We start from the raw sequence: 7390 nt of genomic DNA, 5'->3' as shown, positions 1-7390 counted from the left end.
CAGGAGCTGGAAGCTTCTTTGGGCCATTCTCTCCTGTTTTCCCAGGTCACCAGCAGGGAGCTGGATGGAACGTGGAGCAGCCAGAACTGAAACCGGGGCCCATTTGGTATCCTGGTGCATGCAAGGCAAGGAATTAGACACTGAGCCATCATGTCAGATTCTACCCTCTCTGATCTGAAAGACCCAGAAATTGTTAATTGACAGAAATCTATGAGTTTGGGAATTCTTGAATAGTACATGGACTAGCTATTGACCTGGCACTGTATAAACTAAAGCAGAGTAAAATATTAAGTTTTCCCAAAAAACATATTAACCCTAATAGAGGAAGTAGTAATATGTTTTACAATATCAAATACAGCTCTATAGGGGGTCTTACAATCTCTCTAAAACTGCATAATAGAAAAAGTTGTATTAAAGACAGAGAGCAGGGAAATGAGATTTTGAAAAAAAAGAAACTGCTGGTTTGACTCTTATTCACACTTTATAAGTTGGATAACTGGTTGAATGACCTAACATTTGTATTCTTTCTACTTTGTTCAAGTTGGTTTTGAAATTCAGTGTTATCGCAGAGACTTGTAAAAACATCATTAAGCAAAAGAGACAAATACAGACACCTGTCAAAGTAAACATGCATGCAATGAAAGATTTATAAACTTTACCATACATAAGAAGTAGATCTCTTGGTTAAACTTAGGCATAACTAATTTTTGAGTGAAAGAGATTACCATATAACATATACTGAATCTCTGACTATTCCCATATCTCTGTCTCAACTTAGCAGGCTGTTGCTTGAAATTCTCAATTTCTTAAAATTTTGGTTTCTTCTTTGTAATATTTGAAGCAAAAAGCATAGATTTCCTAGCTTGTAATATTAACTGCTCAGTAATCATTGTAGAAACATTGCATTTGTTGGATAGTGAGTGTTGCTCAATACACTTCATGTGTAAGAGGTCAGTTTAGTTTGCAAAAACTCTGAGGATGATATTTTTTATTATCAACATTTAAATTTGTGAAGACTGGGCAAAGGTTCACTATCAGTGATAAAAAATGTCAGGCTGACCCGTTACATTTTACTGCCTTTCAAGAATATTTTATTTCTGTAACTAAAGTGGTTTTTTTTTAATGTTTTAATGGGGTTCCAAAAGCTAAGTATTATACTTCCTTACAAAATTCCTATTTATTTTTATGTACCTAACACTTTGAGAGTTTTATTAAGTCAATCTCAGTATTTTTATATTTGATTTAACTTATTTAGTAGTAGATAAAATTTACAATCTCATTTTTGCTATAAAAATAAATGATGGGTCCGGCACGATAGAGTAGTGGTTAAAGTCCTCACCTTGCACGCGCCGGGATCCCATATGGGCACCAGTTCTAATCCCAGCAGCCCCGCTTCCCACCCAGCTCCCTTTCTGTGGCCTGGCAAAGCAGTCCACGATGGCCAAAAGCTTTGGGACCCTGCACTGGCGTGGGAGACCTGGAAGAGTTCCTGGTTCCTGGCTTCTGATCAGCGAGTACCGGCCGTTGCGGCTGCTTGGAGAGTGAGTCATCGGATGGAAGATCTTTCTGTCTATCCTCTTCTCTGTATCTGCGCCTTTCCAATAAAATATATATATATATATTAAAAAATGACATAATGTAAGATTTAGATAAATCTTGAAAAGTGGCTTTTAATTAATATGAATACTGGAATATTTTCAATGTATAAATTCTTTGTCACATGTAACATTTATTTACTTGAAATACATGCTTACAGAGAAAGAGAGACAAAATGGTTAAAATAGGTTTTTATTCCCTTGATTCACTCCCCAGATGGCTACAAAAGCAGGGCTGCGTGAAGCTGAAACCAGAAGCTTCATCTGGGTCTCCTATAGGCTTGCAACGCCCAGAATACTTGTACAATCAGCAGGCAGTTGGATCACAAGTGAAGCTGCTGGGGCTCCTGTAGGCTCACACAAGGGCTGCTAGCACTCTAGGCAGCGATGACGGAACTTGCTGTGCCACAGCGCTGCCTCAAGGATAGACTCTTACGAACAATTATGTTGAACTATCAAAACTGAGCAGGACCCTGGGAGAGTGCCTCATATCAGGGACCTGGGGTGGGTGGGAGGCTGGGTGGAGCTTCTCCCTTGGTTTCTCCCATGACCCCTGGGGGAAAAATGATGATATTTGTGTGAAAACAATGGTATTACCCAGTTTTCTGTGGCCCTTGACCCTTTGTACCCTAATCAACTAAAGTAAGATTATAAATAAATTTAAAAAAATTATGAACATACACTTAAGATGCCTGATTTTGTTTGCAGAAGTATTATATCTCAGACATCATTCTGAACTTCCAAAATGATTTACTTTTAAACTTATTTTTGAAGGTTTATTTATTTAAGGAGCATAATAACAAAGGAGAGAATAAGAAACAAAATGTTACAAGAGAGAGAAAGATATCTTCCATTCACTGCTTTATTCATCAATAGCCATTACAACCTGAAATATACGCATCAAAAGCCAGGAGACTGGAAGTCAGTTCAGCTCTCTAATGTTGGTGGCAGGGGTCCAAAAGAGGTGACCATCGTTGGATGATTTCCAAATGCGTTAGAGCACAGCTGGATTGGAGGTGGAACAGAAAGGTTGTGAAGCCACCCTCAATCCTTACCTACTGTCTCACAACCCCAGCCTTAAAATAGTTTCTTAATACAATAGTAAGACATCTTGTTTAGATTTTTTTAGTGCATACACTTGTCTTGTGAGTGAAAGTAAAGTTATAAAAGAGTGGAATCTTACTTCAACGTTTATTAAAAGTATAAAGTGTGTTTGTAAACAATTGTACAATTGAGAGATGCATAAAAATCAAATTGCTATTTAATAATAAATAAAAGATATTTCTTTTTAAAAAAATCACTAAATTGCTTAAATGGCAATACAGTAATAAATTTTGTTTATGCTAAAATTATAATAAATCATCATTTTGAATATGACCAGCATCCTTTGAATTCTTTAGGTTTTGTTCCCTCTCTAAATATTTGCATCGTACCTCAGTTCAGAGCAGGACATGTGACCTACCTCACATTAATATATTTTCTCATTTCAAGAATCTCTTTAGAATTTGTGTGACCCTGTATCTTTATCAATACTCACTCTGACACATTACTTCATCCAGCGTGTATAAAATTGTACAGCATTTTATTTTTAATTGTTATCTCTTTCACTGCTAAGGGGATAACCTCTGTTCATGTGTTTGTGTTATTCATACATTCTGTTGAGAATTTTTTAAATTGCATAAAATCCTTCATTGATTACAGTGGTTTCTTTTTAATTTTATTTTCTCTCACATTTTTTTTAGTAGAAATGTTTACGAATGGACAGTTCTAGTCTATTTAGCTTTTCTATTTTCACATGCTCATATTGTCCAATTGAGAGGTTATATATAAACTGAGTTCAGAGATGGTCAATTTCTAAAAAGAAAAAGTTAAGCTTAAACCTAAATCTTGGGCCCCGCAGCTAAAGTCCTCGCCTTGAAAGCGCCAGGATCCCATATGGTCACCGGTTCTAATCCCGGCAGCTCCACTTCCCATCCAGCTCCCTGCTTGTGGCCTGGAAAAGCAATCGAGGACAGCCCAAAACCTTGGGACCCTGCACCCATATGGGAGACGTGGAAGGATGTTCCTGGCTCCTGGCTCCGGATTGGCGCGCACCAGCCCATTGAGGCCACTTAAGGAGTGAATCATCAGACAGAAGATCTTCCCTTCTGTCTCTCCTCCTCTCTGTGTATCTGACTTTGTAATAAAAAAAAATAATAAATCTTTAAAAAAAAAACCTAAATCTTGGGCCCAGCGGCGTGGCCTAGCGGCTAAAATCCTCGCCTTGAAAGCCCCAGGATCCCATATGGGCGCCGGTTCTAATCCCGGCAGCTCTGCTTCCCATCCAGCTCCCTGCTTGTGGCCTGGGAAGGCAGTCGAGGACGGCCCAAAGCTTTGGGACCCTGCACCCGCGTGGGAGACCCGGAAGAGGTTCCTGGTTCCCGGCTTCGGATTGGCGCAACACTGGCCATTGCGGCTCACTTGGAGAGTGAAACATCGGATGGAAGATCTTCCTCTCTGTCTCTCCTCCTCTCTGTATATCCGGCTTTCCAATAATAATAAAATCTTTAAAAAAAAAAAACCTAAATCTTATGTTAAAATTATAAAGGTTTTGCAATTTTATAACCTCCTACATCAGACACATAACAGCCAACTGCTAATTATCTTCATGTTAACTCAGTCAAAAAATTGTCACCTTAAATTGTCATTTGGAAATTGTATTCATAGAAGAGTGTGATTTACAAAAGAAACTGCTTACTTTATGGTACAGGAAACAAACCATATTTGAATCATAATTGTTTTGTGAAATGCCTAGTAAACAGTCAAGGAGGATACACAATTTCTACAGGAGGCTTAATGAGTTAACTAAGGATATTTATAAGGAAATAATACACTGTTCTTCATTTTGTGATTTCATAACAAACAATATTTGAGATGGGGTAAGATACCAAGCAGAGATTTACGGAGTCATGGTTCTGGATGTTGGGGAGTTCAGGACACACATGCTTGAAAGCTTCTTTGTTGCATCATAACATGAGGAAAAGCATCACTTGACAGGAACTAGAACAACAAGAGGCTCCAGTTTTCACAATGAGAGCCAGACTTGATTAATTATCTTGCAAGATTTGGTGCACGATTAGGATCATTTAATACAGTATGAGCAACTTGTTGCTTATCACACAGGTCCCTCTGCTAGTTCCCTTTGTAAAATCTTCTTGGATATGACCTAGATTTCACTATTTCCTCATAAAATTGTTTCCTCCTCCTTTTTCCCATGTTAGTACTCACCGCCAATACTTAGTTCCCTCTTTTGAGTTCACCACTGTTAAAATGCTGTATAGGGATTTTCCATGAGCATGAACCAGTTTGGTGGTTGCTCTATCTTATAACTTTATCCTGCCATGGGGCTTGAACACAGTTTATTCCATTAGGAACAGTATCCCATTCAAGGATGCCTGACAGTCAGTTTTACCGAAGGCATCATTTGAGAATTTTATCTGCTCAACACAGGAATTTGCACCTCCATTCCCTGACACAATTTTTTAAAAGTCTGTATTTTTCAGTTTTTCAAGTTACTGGAATGAGGCTGAATTTTGACAGGCCAGCATCAGCCTACTGAGATGATCTTTTCCTAAAATATCTGAACCTGGCCCATAAATTTGATTTTCCAAATATAAAGCTATCCCCTGGTCTTTCAGGAATTGGAAAGCTCAGAAGAGGGGCTCGAAGTCTCTTCAGAACCACTGTTTTTTTTAATCATATAAAGCAAGATTTATTTTAATTAAAAATATAGTTAAGTCAGAAATAAATAAAATTAGCTAACAAAACTGTGTTTTGTCATTTGAAAGCAGTTCAATATATTATGTCAGAATAAAAGAAAAACAAAATTATTTCAAAAAATTAAAATTCAGAAAATATAATCCTCAATTGTTTCATTAAGAAGATCAGTTGAGAATTAATAAGCAAAGTACTTATATTAAAAGTCAGAAGAAAAGTAAAGAGTAGATAATAAAAAGTAAATTAATAAGCAGCAGAAATGTATGTAATTAAATTTCATTGGGGCAATAGAAATTGAAAATACTAATTTTAGCATTTCATATTAAAAATAATGACACAGAAAAGCCTGGCAATACTGGTCAAAATTTATAAAAACAGAAATAACAATCAAAAGGCAAGCCGGCACACTGGAGTTACAACCAAAATATTGCATTTAGAAGTAAGGTTGTTTTTAATAAACAGCATCATGAGAAAACATGTAAGAATAGAGTTGTGGTTTTGTGAGTTAAATTGCCTTTTGCAATGCCAGCATCATATTGAGACCACCAGTTTAAGTTCCAGATGCATGAATTTTGATCCAGCTCTTTGATAATGTCTTTGGGATGAGAGTGGAAGATAGACCAGGTTCTAGAATCACATTAACGGTCCTTCAGATTACTTACACATTTCCTAGTGGTTCCTCCCTCTTTGTCCCAAAGTTTCCTTATTCTTTCTTTTTTTAATTTGGAAATTCAGATATACATGCAGAAAGAGATATAGAGAGAAAGACTTCTGTCTGCTAATTCTTTCCCCATTTGGCTGCAATGGCCAGAGCTGAGGCAAACCAAAGCCAGGAGTTAGGAACTTCTTTCTGGTCTCCCACATGAATGCAGGGTCCCAAGGCTTTGGGCCATCCTTGACTACTTTCCCATGCTACACACAAGGAGCTGTATTGGAAATGGACCTCCAGGAGTAGAATCAGTGCCCATATGGTATTCCAACACAGGGAAAGTGAGCACTTTAGCTTCTAAGCTACCAACCCTGGCCAAGTTCCAGAGTTTCTTTCACCAATCTTTTAACTTAAGGGTTAAAACCCAGCATTCACAGCGTTTTGGCAGTTCATATGGGTTAGGAAAAGTTGGTATAAGCCCTCTGCATCCTAGATGTTGGAGCTCTGTCTTCCTACCAAATCTTAAAAAAAAAAAAAAAGTTGAAACTATTCACAAATTTTCATGTCATCCTTTTGCAGGAGCCATGCAGATTTTCCTTTTATCATTGTAATGTGGGTTACAGGGACCAGAGAATTTCAGTCAGCATGTACTACTTCTCATGATGTATGAGGAGGGAGCTTGATTAGAACTGAGAGACCTGGGACTGGAACCATCACTACTGTTTGGTATATGGGCAGCCTAAACAGCAGTCTCACCCATTGTATTATGATGTCCTCCTCAAGGTCTCAACTCTTATAACTTATGCATGGAAAGTTAAGATTTGAACACATAAACTTCAGTGAATATATTCAAGATGAAGAAATCTCTAATTAAGGAAGAAGTCCTACATCCTGTATTTATTTATGAATAAGAATCCAACATGGAGATCTAGCAAGAGTGATCATTAAGTAGGAGGGAATGGTAAGTCAACAATATTCAAACTGATTTTTTTTTCAGTGTAGATGCTTCTTTGAATTAGGTGAAACTTGCTTTGAATAGCATGCTGGAGAAACGGCATGCAAAGATCCTAGGAATAATAATGGGAAGACTGAACTAGTGTAGTCAGGTTTCTGTAAAGGAGGAAAAAGGAGTACTAGCTGAAGCTGAGATTAACAGAATACACGACTGTAAGGAAAAAATGTGTTAGCATATCACTTTGCTAGGATTCACTCATGAATGACTAATGATATAAGAAAATGGAAATTATAGAGGTAAAAACAAAGTGAGTCAGAATATTAGTCTCATTATGATTTGAGAATTTCAACAGAAGATTTGGAAAGAGAAGAAATTAAATACTGTTTTCTTTTTTTGTATGATGTTGTATTTATTTACAAATGATGTTTCAGATGC

At 37.2% G+C, this 7390-nt stretch overlaps 1 non-coding gene across 1 annotated transcript; it reads right to left on the bottom strand.

The window, feature by feature from the left end:
* Positions 1-6534: 6534 nt before the first annotated feature.
* LOC118758405 (U6 spliceosomal RNA) lies at positions 6535-6638 on the bottom strand. Its single transcript, XR_004995698.2, has one exon. It is a non-coding gene; the product is annotated as a U6 spliceosomal RNA (small nuclear RNA).
* Between the last annotated feature and the right edge of the window lie 752 nt (positions 6639-7390).

Source organism: Ochotona princeps, chromosome 1 (genome assembly GCF_030435755.1).
Source record: "Ochotona princeps isolate mOchPri1 chromosome 1, mOchPri1.hap1, whole genome shotgun sequence".
In the NCBI taxonomy this organism is placed as follows: Eukaryota; Metazoa; Chordata; class Mammalia; order Lagomorpha; family Ochotonidae; genus Ochotona; species Ochotona princeps.
The sequence above is the reverse complement of the archived record's forward strand: the minus strand, read 5'-3'. Positions and strand labels throughout refer to the sequence as shown.